Source organism: Neolamprologus multifasciatus, chromosome 15, assembly GCF_963576455.1.
Source record: "Neolamprologus multifasciatus chromosome 15, fNeoMul1.2, whole genome shotgun sequence".
Lineage (NCBI taxonomy): Eukaryota > Metazoa > Chordata > Actinopteri > Cichliformes > Cichlidae > Neolamprologus > Neolamprologus multifasciatus.
The window spans coordinates 32,741,657-32,755,656 of NC_140453.1; the positions used below are offsets into that span (position 1 = coordinate 32,741,657).

General features: G+C 38.8%; 1 protein-coding gene across 1 annotated transcript in view; it reads left to right on the forward strand.

The window, feature by feature from the left end:
- The first annotated feature begins 1,006 nt into the window (after window positions 1-1,006).
- Window positions 1,007-14,000, forward strand: part of camsap2a (calmodulin regulated spectrin-associated protein family, member 2a) — a 345,786-nt gene continuing 332,792 nt past the window's right edge. Inside the window, exon 1 of the mRNA XM_085131921.1 lies at window positions 1,007-1,122. The gene's annotated coding sequence lies outside the window, so the exon portion shown is untranslated. The remainder of the gene's footprint in view (window positions 1,123-14,000) is intronic.

The window sequence follows — 14,000 nt, forward strand, 5'->3', positions numbered from 1 at the left end:
AACTGGTGAATGGGAAGGGTAGGAGTAACATTTGTGCTCACATGGCTTAAATAAAAATCCTGACTTCTTCATGCACTATGTGCAGCCCCACAATGGACTTTTCTTCATCGGACATCTTAGGACACTACAGTAGGACAGTCTGGCCCTGGGGACAAATTCACGATCCATAACTCTACAGCTATGCTCCTGATCTGATGTGCCGTCTTCAGAGTTGAACACTGTGGACTCTATAGCTGTAAACTGCTCTTCAGTCTCTGAGTTGTAGCTGGAAACCACGCTCTTATCACAAATGATGATCATAGACAAGACAGTCAACGGCACTCTCTATGGCCATGTTGGATGAGATCCAGAGGTGCACAATGATGAAAAGGGCAAAATTTGTTTTAAACATAATAGATAATTAAAAAGGTTACATGATAGTAAATGTCATATACCGGTATATGTAGAACAGAATACATATATACATATATATATATAATACAGAATATATATAATGCACACAAAAAAGGTTTCAGATTCTTTAGTACAAACTTCTTTTGACATGACTTAGCCATGAGTGAAAATATATATTGTGGGACTGACTGTGACCACTTACATGCATTCCAACAGCTGATGCCAGGAGATGACAGTCCAGCTCCCGTGAGAGCCCATGTAGTCTGGTCTCAGCACAGTGAAGTTTGGATCTGTTTGGGGTGGATGGGTTTGTGAGGGGGAGTAGGCTAGAGGGATAGCGGGTCATAGAGGGTCAGCTGCCTGAATACTTGCACTCATTTTGACATGATGTATCCGTTTGTCACATGCAAACAGTCCTACACACATTAGCCTCCCAGTTGAATTATACCCATCTGCAGTTTTTCCCCTTTCCACATATGCTTGCATGCATTTTTAATTTATCTTTGATGTTTGGGCTGATTGGGTCCTGATGAATGTAAAAACAAAGAATTACCAGATTTTTCTTTTTTACCTAATATTGTTTCCACATATGAGGATATTCGTTTAAAATTTTGATAGAACACTAGCAATATAATGTCCTTGAAAGTAGATATCAGGCCCTTGTAGAGCAAACTTGAGTATTTTGGTCTAAATAACCCAAAATGTGATGTCCACATATGTGGACGCCAGGTCCTAGGAGGTTAATTCACAGATTTCATACAAGCACACATATACACTGGTTTTTCAGAACACTCAATGCACTGTATGCACCATTACTCTCTAACACACACACACACACACCAATGCACACACCGACACACCAGCCATCTCCGTCTGTGGCGTGGAAGAATGGAGCCAGTGTATGCGAGGCAGCTAGCAGACAAGGGCAGGGCCGGGGTTTTCAGGGGCATATCCATGTGTGTATGAAAGGCTGTGTGTTGGGGACATAGCAGGCTAAAAAATGCGGGTAGGTTTGGAGAGAGGCCCCGATCTATACATTTGCAATGAATTTACAGTAAGTAAATAGACAGAGTCCCAAATAGAATCTTAGATGCTCTCGGAGTCATAATATGACAAACTTGGAGATCTGTGGCTGCATCTAAAGCACAAAGCCCTTGAAGGATATGAGAGTTGATCTTTGCAGGCTAGTTCGAAAATAAATTATTAAAATCATGGATGTTTCCATGCTAAAATTAGAAGCTTGTCTAAAAGAAGCACTCAAAGGATTTGAGCAGAAAGCCACTTTTTTCAAGAAATACTGAACACAAAAGGAAAAGACTGTCACTCTCTGCTCACCTTCTTGTCAGCTGAAACGTCAGTGAACTTCACAGAACTAGCAAACACAGCAAGTTAACACTCACAGATCTATCTTAGTCACCAGGAAAAAAAATTAGAAGGTGCACAATTACTTTTAGGGTATCAAATAGAAATAAATACAATGAGGAGGTTAAAATTTTCCTGCAGGAAAAACTGGATAATTCTAGAAGTAGAAATATGAACAATATAAATATGAAATACACAACATCTAAAAGATACCAAAGCTTAAATGTGTGTTATCTTGTATGTATTCAATCCTCCTTCGCTTTGGTTTCACAATACACTTACAACTAAGCATTAGGTTGTGCAGAGTGCATTAGCTTTGCATTGTAAATATTACAGCTTGCCAGCATGGCTAGTCTGGACAACGTGGCTACCAGTTGTACTAATGAAGTCATAAATGTAAACATTTAAAGCAGATTTATGAGTAATGGGTTCAGATTCTGACAGAAAGGTTTGCAAATACTACACTTTTGCTTATAGTTAGAAATCTTTTGGTGCTGATGCCATAACACAGGGTTAATGACAGCTGGGTTGTCTGTATTGCAATTTAAGCATTCAAAGTAATTAAAAAGTATTGTAGTAATAGTCTATAGTAATTTATTCAACTTGGGATCAGGAAGTGAGTGCAGGCTCCTTTGATTTTCGGAAGAGGCTACAATGAGAAGGAACAGATCAGAGCAGCTTACTGAAAAGAATAAAGAAAACAAAAAAGTTTTCCTTTTTTTTCTCCTCCCTTCCTTAATTGTTCTGACAGGAGAAACAAACAGAACTATGGGTCAGTTTGGGTCAGCGATTCCATCAACATTTGTTCTTCTCTTGCTTGAATTTTTCATCTTTGGAGTCAAATTCTCAACATTTTGAAATTGTAAATTTAATTCCTTATCTTACTGCTTTTTAATGACGTTTACAGGTACGTCAATCCTGTAAATGTTAAGCAAAAAAAAAAAAAAAAAAAAGCAAAAAAAGGAAAGGATAACAGTAGCACCATCTTTTTTACCCACCCTTTATTCCCATTGCCCAGTGCATCAGCTGGCATATTGCTTCTATAAAATACACCAGTGTGTGTATGCACAAAATGCCTTAACACAATATTTATAATGCAATAACAGATACAAATCCTCACACTGACTATGAACGCAAACCCTTATATTGGGAGTGTTTGCCTTGAATTTGCTGTATCTATTGCATTAAATGCGAAACAGTTTATAACAGCTGTTGAATGAAGGCGAAAAGGAATTCCACCACACATCTTCTCATCTCCTTCTGTGCTTACATACAATACTACAGAGCTGGAGAGGGGGTGGGGGTGTACTGTATTCTAGTGCAAATCTTCAAAGATAATGAAAACCATATAGTTGGTTCCAGTTCAAGAAATAACACTGCAGGTGTTTTCTGTACAAAGGCTGGGTCGTTCAGCATTCATGCAGCATAAATTGATGTTCTTTCCAGTAATGCCTACTTTGTATTTAGTCATCATCCAAGGCCACATTTCTTTACTAGAGTGAGATTTTGAGAGGAATGAAGACACACACAGATGTTTCGTCAAAGGGAGAGGCCAGAACTGTGTGGGAAAGTTCTGGGTAAACCTATAAACACTGACTTTCCAAACTGCTAAGATTGTTACGTTTTTTTTCCTCCAAATTGCATGTACCATCTAGACTTACTTTAAAGTTAATGACAAACTTATTACTTTGTTAATGCTTAATAATTTTTTGTATATAACTCTAAGTTTTATTTAACTGAATATATACCTTTCTAAAAACAGACAAATGTCAGACAAATTAGCCCTTTCAATCATTCATTTTTTTTACCATAAGCCTGAACATTTCACTCACTGCTCTTTTCTTTTCATCCTTTTCAATCATCATTTTCTTTTCAGAGGAGCAGATGTGAATTAGCCTGTGTGCGTGCATAACATTTTTGTGGTTGAAAGTGTGTGCGCAAGTGAGCGAGAGTGACACAGAGAGAGAGAGAGAGGGAAGTTAGCCAACTAGCCTTTTCTTTTGAAACCCAGAGGGCCTGACTGACTCCAGTTTCCAACATGCATGCCGTAAATCAGAAGGCGAAAAAGCTAAGTTAATTGCACAGGCGTTTATGAAGGAGAGAGCCTTGATTTACTCCAAAAGCTTTACATGTCCCCTGTGGATGTTGAGTGATGAAAGGAGTAGAGTAAGGGAAAAGGGGGAAAGGGAAGGAGGGGGTATGGAAGTGGGGACAGGGAAAGACCATGTGGGATGTGTACAGAATTGACTTCCAGCATATTAGCCTGGCTGATTGATGAGATGAGATTGTGGACAGATACATATCTATTGGGAATAAAACTAAATTAAAAGTATTATTATTATTAAAACTTGAGAGAAGTCAGGATGGCTTTGGTTTAGAATGAAACATTCTCATTATGGAGTCAAAGAAGTGTCAATAATGTGAATGCTGGGGAAAAAAACCTCGAGGGATGTAACAATAAGTTAGGGTGTGTTTATCTAACCTATAGCTGCACAAAGGCTGCCATTGGAGGTGTTAAAGGTGGAAACTTACATACAAAGTTTGACGGCGCTCTATTTTTTCAGGCGCTATTTTTTGGAGTAGATTTACCCATGTGACTGCGCACTGTAAGCTTTAAACAAATTTGTCTACTTATTTATTTGAAATTAATAGTTGCAGTGTCCATGTACTTTTTTAAATGTACACATTTAATTAACCTTACACAATAAATCAATGAAAACTAAACCAACATACTAGAATTATTTAGAACAACACATTCATGAATGCGGCATTAGCAGGAATTAAAGGTGCATTTGGTAGATGGGTGAAGCCTGTGTTCCGGTGTAGCGAGGCAGTGGGGGGAAGTGACTCACTTATAATTTCTGTTGCAATTTCCAGTCGAGTTTCTCTTTGTACACGTTGCGATCAACTGACCTGTGATGCTGCTCTGAGGTTTCCTGCTCTTTGTGGATGTAGCCATCTACATTCTAGCAGAATGTTAAAGCTGATGTTAAAAAGGCTTCTTTAAAACCTCTAGTCAGTTTAAAGCAAGTAAGGGTGGGATTTGGTAAGTGTCATCAAAGAGCATCGTCAGCTTAAATTCAATTTGATAACTACCAAAGTCCATCAGCACATATGAGCACTTATATAGGCAATTATTTTGAAGCGTTATCTATATGAACTTTTATTTCAATGGTCAAAGATACATAAAAAGTGCATGCATAGAATATTCAGTCAATTCTAAGAAATATTTGTCCACAAATAAGATCGTAAAAGCCTGCTAGACTAGAAATTATACCACCGGTTATGCTGCTGCAAAACTGAACTATCCCATTTCTAAATTCTTCGACTGCCGTGTCTCTTTCTTACAATATCCTCATGCCCGGGACTTAATCTTGCAATGACCGTGGATACCACACTCTACCCTGCAGGAATCCAACATAGTCCATCCCCATAAACAGTACCATGTTTCTGCTAACTGCACAGTTTAGCCTGCAGTTACTGTCCAGTATGCTGCTTTAATTACATGGAATTATCATTTCATTATTTTTCACAGACTTTTCTCAGTATGAAACAACCACATAACAACATCAGCAACACATTATGAAGAAACCCGTTATCTGATTTAAATGATCTAACATGATTGTGGACAATATGTGTTAGCTTTAAAATTCCAGTTTGTTAAATGCCATTTTACAAGTTTTTTTCCTTTCAAAATAATATTTAAGCTTTCTCTCTGACAATAAAATTATTGCAAATATCTTCTTCCAGGAAATATTCCAACTGTACTTTCAATTTGCAACATGCCCACTTACCACTTGTTGGTGTTTTTGGAGGGGGGATTTGAAAAATGGCACTTAAAGCAATTAAGGATGAGGAAAAAATAATACCTAAACAAAATAATAATCCTTTCAAAAATGTAAAAGTGTTTAAGTGGGACGTAGGAAGGGTGCATCTTCATCGTCCCTTTGATAGTTGCCCAAAGCCTGTGTGTGGATATTTGATTACTATACACCCATCTTGGCTAATTAGTAGTGGTAACAAACTTTGGGTAAGGACAAGCTGCTCACTTGACCTCCAAAAAGAAACCACAGTGAAAAAGGTTGATGAGTTCCCATCAGTTTTGCTGAACATCTGTTTCATCCACAGAGACAGATTAGCACTCAACCCCAATTCTCCCCTTTCCTCCAAATTTAGCAGCAAAAGCTAGTGTCTAGCTCGCTTGCTTCTTTCCTGTGTGACGATGCTATCAAAGTTTCGACTGCCTTTTTGGCAGCTGTGAGCTGCATGCAGCACTCACACAGACGCACAAATACACACACGCAAACACACACAGTCAACAAGGAGGTGGAAGCGGTGAGAAACCGTTGAGGCCGTGGTTTTGAAGGTAGGGCTATGTGGCTGATGATGGGAAACATTCGTTACAGTAGGGTGAAGAGGTTCAGCCGCGGCATAGGAAGACAGTGTAAAAAACACCAAAGAATTTATTTAGATAGACTGAAAGACAAGGAAAGAAGAGTGAATAATTGAAAAGAAAGCATACGCTTACAACATTGCTTTTAGATCAGTAAAGACACAAAGATAGAGACAAGTACACAAGTGTATATTTGCAAGCTGAAGACTTAATTTTAAAGAAACATGCAAACTTAATCCTGTTTTGTACTAAAAAGTGTTATGGTGTTTATTACTGCCTCAGTGCTTGTACTGCCAGCTGTTAGCCGGTTACAGTTTCACATTTTCACATTTGCCTAGCTTTCGCTGTGATGTATCTACTGCCCTGTAATTTCAAATGCAAATACTCAAACACGCTCTACAGTAACACCCATTCCTTATCGCGTCACTTTCCCACCCTCCATACACCTGTTTTCATTTTTGCACAAACCAACTGTTGTGTGTGGCATACTAGCCCACTCCCATTTGCCCCTCATCAGTTTTTCTATTGTGTTTTTGCCATGGCTTTGCCGTCATTTATGCCTATCCCTAACCCTGAGCACTGCCTGCCTCTCTGTTTTCACTGGTTTCTGAGCCTCAAAATGAACCAAAAAACCCATACTAAATGTAATGTTGCATTATTAATGCTGATGAACTGATGTACTGAAAAGTTCGATGAGAATTCAAAGTTACACAGACAAACATGCCTTACTGTAAAATGATGAAACTTTGCATCTTAAAGAATTCATCTTAAAACTTACCAACACAGGCAGATTACGCTCCATGTTAAATTAATGCATTAAAGAGAAAAGACAGCTACTCATACTGTTTGCACACCATATTAGAGACAGTGGAAGATAACACATGCATGCATGCAAAAACTAGGCTAAACGTCCACATATTTCTTGCTATTTCTGGCATTTCCTTCCTAGACCCAGTAGTTGCAATTTGCTTTATTTTGCTTTACATATTATACGATTTTCACGTGTCTTTTAAATTCGATGGAAACTGAAGCATTGGGACTTGCAAAAATTGTTAGTTTTAGTTTTATTGTTAGTTTTACATTCTTATGAAGACAGTACACAGAGACACAAATTATTGCCATATTAAAATTAATATATCATAAAAATACAGTAACTTGTGTTTCTGTCATATATTTTAACCAAGTTACAACCAACTACATGTTGTACCTGCAACAGTTGTGGTTATCTTATTGAATAAACTTCTGCGCATTTCCACCTACTTTTTTGACATAGTTTTTGAATAGAGGGACAAAATAAGGACTCACAGATGTCTGCACTTTCTAATTCCAAACATTACTGTACTTTCCCTTTCATGCACCCTGCTGCTTTAAGGAAAAAATGGTCCCTAATGTTTCAGAACTGTTTACTGTGTTTGGTTCACCGCATGGATTCACCCTTACTTCTTTATTACCTGCTGCTTTTACCTTGATTTAACAGCCACATTCTGTTCTCCTGCTAGCCAGTGCTTACCACCCACGCATATTATGAACTTTTAAGCATCTGGTTTTGCTAACTGCCTCCTTGTGTCTGCATTTGGAAGATGCACACAAGATGTCCTGTGATCTTGGTGCCTTGACATATCAGCTGTGCCAATGCAAGATGAAGTTAATTGTAATTTTGTTAAAGATCAGTCTAGTTCAGATTAGAAGACTGCAAGAATGTGGTGCATCTGCTTTCTTTTGACTTGATTTTTGCTTTCATCGTCACTTGCTGCTTTGTCAGGTTAGGCAGTCAAAAATAATACTACTTAGTTTTAGGAAACATTTATGGTTTGGGTTGGAAAAAAGATATCTCTGCACATTGAGAAATAACTTTACATAGTAAAGTAAATAGTTTTACTTTAAAAATATCAGGTGTATTGCTGAAGATTAGAGTAAGCACAATACTGCATTCAACATTATTTGCAGTCTGGAAGGCTCTTCTTGACACTGTCACTGAACCCGTCTGTGACAATGGATGCTGCCATGCCAACATGCTTATGACAGTGGGCATTGTACTACCTATGTACAATAATACACAGTGTGAAAAGAGTCGTCTTTTTGGTGGCTATCTCTTCGTAGAACAAAGCTGTTCAAATGCATCACACAGAGCCGTGACCTCAATAGAGAAATTTGCAATCCTTCCTCCTCCGCTAAGCACTTCGTCTTCTCAGGTGCTTGAATCCCTTTAGTTTTACTCCAGAGGGGATTTGAACAGCATGAATATGGATATGATGATGATGAACCCGATGATGAAGGTAGCTTGGTCTTCCTTCAGATAAGTGCTAATCGCATTTCGAGACCGTAGCGGCACAGCTAGGTGCAAACTTGGCCAGCAGCGTTATCCGGATGGGGAGTGCAGTGTATACGTGAAGGTACTTTTGTGTATGCATGTGTGTTGATGTGAATCACTTAGTGCAGCCCTGAAACATTCACCCTGAAAGGAAGCATATCTTTGTGGGGGTGGTGGGGTGGAGGATGTTATCTGAGCATGCATAATCCCAAAGTATAGGCATTGATGCCTTGGCTCCTCCCTCTTTGCGCCTTTCTTCCTCTCTTCTCTTCCTTCTTTTCTTCTTCCTCCTCCTACTCATCCTTCTCCCTTCAACCCAGAGTTTTTTGATTTCTCTGAATATTACTTGGTGCTAACGAGGCAGCTGGATGAGGGGTTATAATTAGCCCAGATATCCTTATTCATATTCAAATTTTCACATCTAATCTCACCGAGGATTTCTAACAAGACTTGCCCATTTCTGTCACAAGATTTGATAGGTCACATACCAGATGCAGAGTAAACCACAGCCCAATCAGTATGTTTATTTCAAGACTGCCCTACCATTAAAAAAAAAACCCACCAAGGTCATTTGAGCAAGTGGCTTACGTGGCCCAGAGTTGCATTTCTAAATGGCAGTGCCTTGTATTTACAGAACATAGTAATTACAATGGTAGCAAATGAGGTGACAAAGTTAGTCTATAGGGGAGAGGCTGGGGTGGATGGGCTGTGAAAACATTTATCTTGGCACACAGCAGTTGGTTCTGAAACTAATTTTTTGGTTTTTATTTATTTATTTTTAACCACTTTTTGCTTCCTTCCAACATTGTGGTAAAGATAGATGATAAATGATAAATAACAAGGAAATTATACTGTGCTAATTTGTTTTGCATGCAAATAAATAACAATAACTGCATTACAAATTTCATTTACTTCAAGATACATCCACTTCTCAACACTTGTGTATGAGATATCCTCACATGTTGTTCCACAAATACTTCATATAAAATATTAACACTTGTTTTTACCATACAAGCAAACATCACCAAATTTATGACGAGAATGCAGAGTGAATGCATTTTTAAAAACTGCCCGACTCACCTCAGGGTGTGCGGTGCATCCGTGGCGTATGCCCTACATGCTCGCTCAAGCATAAGCCGCTGAAGCGCCTGCCTCGCTGGCATGGCCACTGAGTTTGTCATTTATCTCAAATGGCTTTTTATAATGTGCTCGGAGAAAAATGATTTGAACTGGTGATAACGCAGTAGCAGTGTGTTACATGCATTTGCGTTAACCGTTCTGTTGTGCAGAGGTCACTGGCCTAAATCACACAATTGACATTGTACACGTGGTAATTATGTGGCATGCTCAGAAACAGACAACGAAGCATTCTTAATCAGATTGTTTAACATATTTATTGTTGTTATTAATGTTCATAAAATCTATTATAAAACAAGTAGCCAGAAGCCACCTTGTGCCATGGCTGATGCCAGTTTAAATCCCATTTGCTCACAGATTGACAGCAATGACATTTTATGGTCAGGAGGTTACATTCTGAGTGCTTTGTCTCAAGCTTGACCTATCACCGTGTCCTTCCCTGGGAAGTGACTGAACATTTTTCTTGATCCTTTATGTCATCTGTGGGTTTTGACTTTACATATTCTTCTTTGTGACAATTTTCTGAGTATCCATCACCCAGGTTAGAAAAGATAAAGGCAGGAAGTAACCGAGTGGGGTTAACAAGGTACACTTTTGGCTTACCCAGCTTCTAAAATCATTATGTATGTTTACGTTAGGTAGCTAAAAAAAACTTGGACTTAGATTTAACCCAATCACTTAGTGAAACATTTTTCACCTGTCCTTGAACAATATTTCCTCTTTACCTTATGATATAAAGCTTCTCGAGACAACTGTTATTGTGAACTGGTGTGACATAAATGAAAACTGAATACTAGTGTTGAAAAGGCAAGCAGTGCGCTTGATGTGGAATATTAAGAGCATGGGGGGGGGGGGGGGGGGGGGGAGCACAGTTCTCTTTTTTTCACTGTCCTATTTAATCCAAACGTTTTGACCTTCTAGCAATTCATCTGTGATTCATATTCAAGGCTTCCTGATTACAAATTCAGTTGACTCGTCATATCTCCTGTACACGAATCACTGGATAATTGGGTACTGCCAATTATTTTGATGTATCCGTGTGATGAGAAAGAGCCTGATTTCTGCCTTTGTCCCTCCTGCGAAACAGTACAAATCAATACCCATACAAATGGGTTCATAACAAACTGTTGTGTTTATTCCTACAGGAAAATGCAATTTAAAACACAAAGGGTCCGATTTGTGTCAAATGGAAGAGGAAGGTTCAGAAACCTTTACATATTAAGATCTAAAGCATTAAATGGGAATGAAATAAATATTTTCTGATGCCAATGTGGAATGACAAGTCAGTGTATTTTTTCTATCATTTTAAAAAAATTCACTGCTAGTATGCAAAAAGGACAAACCATAATAATGCAATTAGCTATTCGAAATGGGGGAGCCTTCACTCCGATTTAGAGGATAAAATTAATTGTTTCAAGAAGCCAATAAAGAAACCAGTTGTGTGTCTGTATAAAATCACTTGGAATTCCTCCTATTGTAGTTACTAAATATACTGCTATAAGCTCTAATGTAAATGTGAAACATCCCAAGGTTTGCTTCCCCAGAGCTTTCATATGGCACTCTACATCATTCAAAACATGCTGCTACACATAAAAGCATGAATTATTTTAACTCCTCTATCTTTCAGCCCAAATACACACAAACATTCTGTTTCCATCTGTTAACATTCAGCTGTAAATTCACTGACATTTAACTATACACTCAGCCAAGTCTGCTCTTCGGCTCCGTTGATAACTAAGTATTGCATGTTGTATGATACTGAACATGTAAATAAATGTTTGTACATCAAAGACAGCACATTCCATCTCTACTGACCTGGGTGGTTTTTATCCCCCCCCCCCCCCCCCCCCAAATCGTGTATTTGAGCAGAATCTGGGTCCCTCAGGAGACTTAATGGAGTGTGTCTTTTACAGGCTTTGGGAGTCGACTCCCTGCTGTGAATGCAGTGAGAGAGGTGGCTTTGCGAGCAAAGACAGCCACCACCTCACGCCGGGTGACTTACTGAACAAACTCCATCATGCACACTAATAACACAGCATCAATGGTTCTCTGTGCTGAGCTTGCAGAACAGTGGCATTGCTAATGTTATTTTGTGTTCAGAATCATTTTTCTTATCTGAAGTGTCATTTTTTTTCTTCATGCTTCGTTTTGGCTGTGTGTCTCTGGCAAAACTGTTCAGAAATGCGTACTTAGCTTTGCTTTTTTATCAGAATTCATAAGGAATGGTTTGGTAGCTATGTGACTGACACCACTGGCACTGCATTTATTTTACATTTTAGACAGATTTAACTGTATGGTGTGACTCTTTCTTATCTTCAATGCAGATTTATTCAGTAAGGGTCACCTTGACATTTTGAAAAGAATTCAATAAAAACTCATTACGTAATTCAATGCAGCCATCCAAAATAACATAAATTGATGCAATTAATAGAAAAAAGCATGAACTGGCTTATTAGTCTTCTCAGGTGGTGACCAAAGGTAGGCAATGCAAGTCCTAAAACTCAAAGAACTGTAACAATATATACATATCAAATTATACAGCACTATACTGTATGTGAAATATAGCTTATTTTGGAGATGTTTTTTTAAGTCTGCAGAAAGCAGCATTTTGGATAATAGCAAGCTATGTTTGATGAGGCTACATGGAATCTCTTTGGATCTATAGCCCTTTATCAACACAGATAACTACAATCTGATGTTTTATGATAGTCTTATTGGCTCTAAGCGGATCAGTGCCAGCTATTAAAATGTTATACTGGAAGATCGTGAATAGTGAGAAAACAGCATTTCTTGGCGACAGTCCAAAGGTTGTCTTAATTTTATAGAGGCATCAAATGAAACGCTTTGCATGCTGGGGTGTGCTCTGACCACAGAAAATGTATGGAATTTATTTAAACTCTCAGCCCACTTTCCACCCAATTTAGGATGTGCCGGATTTTTCCAGATGTTTAATTGAATTTCCAAAAGTTCCCATGTTAAGCTTTACATTTGAGTCAAACATTTCAGGCGATGGGAGTGTGTTAAAGGAGGAAAAAATGCCTACACATGAATACTCTATCTAAGCAGCCAGACAAGATATAACTCAATGCCTCTGGGATGATTGCTGTCTACATTAGACAGAAGTACATTCTGTGAAAACTTACTGCCTAATTCCTAACCAGTCCCTCAGCCACAATTTCAAAGCTCAGAGTTGATTCGATACAGCTGATTTTAAAAAGCTAGAAAGACAAAGAAATGAAAGAACAAAACCAGTTAACCAAGTGCCTAAAAAAACAAACAAACAAACAATGGATTTAGCCCATCCAAACTGCAGGCCCTGCACAGCAATTGGAAGTCAACAAGGCCCAAGGGAAAAGGGTCTAGGGATCCATTTGGATGTGGGCCCACAGTACCTTTGTATCTTTTTGGCAGGGAGAAGTTGCCCTCAAGCTACGTGGCAAAACCACTCTTGCCTTTCCTCAGAGATGCTGCCTGTTGTTGCTGTCTATTTGTGTGGGTAGGGGAGCATGCTAGTGACTCAAGCAGACAGTTGTAATTAAGGCCAGCTTCTCAGGCGGATGAGCAGAAAGAGATAATACGGATGTGTACAAACTACTTCTACTCTCTCGCACACACACCCATACAAAGCATGAACAACTTATGTGACACACATAGTTTGTAGTCTTACACACAGGCACAAGATGAAAGCCTCCGAAAATCTCTGTAATGAATTGAACAAGTAGGACACTACTCATTAGAGATACATTTGCGTACATTAGGCAGGGCAATTTATTATTTTCAGCCACATGAATGTTGGTGCTAGTTGGCGGAATCAGAAAGCTGTTTTAATATGAAACATATTATGTCTAACTTTTAGGGTAGGAGTAGAGGTAAAAAAAAAAAAAGTCCTCCATTATACCCTCAAAGTCAGAAAAAGGTGTAAAAAACTAGTATAAGGTCATAGGCAGAAAGCCTACGAAAATACTGATAATTCAAGCAACACTGCTGTATGCTGCAACAACCAAGGAGTAGATGCTGCAGCACACAGCTGCAAATCTCCCAGAACTCAATTTGAGCTTTGCTGCCACTTTCCAGCTGCTAAAGCCCAGTCAAACTCAGCGCACAGATTGCATCAATGCTTGGCTGCTTAAGGATTCATTAAATAGACATGTCCCAAAATTTTATGCACCCATCGCTTTTGTCGTGATTATGCCTCACTTCCCCTTCAGCAGGACTACAATTGAAAAGACAACAGACCTTACAGTCCTGGTCAAACATACAAGCGCAGTCATGTTAGCCCACCATTGTTTTCCAGTGTCGTCCATTGTGGCTTTTAAAGTGTGTTAAACCTCACTGCAATATTGTTTAGAGTCCCAAGACCCCTCTCTGGGCATGGGCGTTGCCTTCAACTACGATGCTATTGGG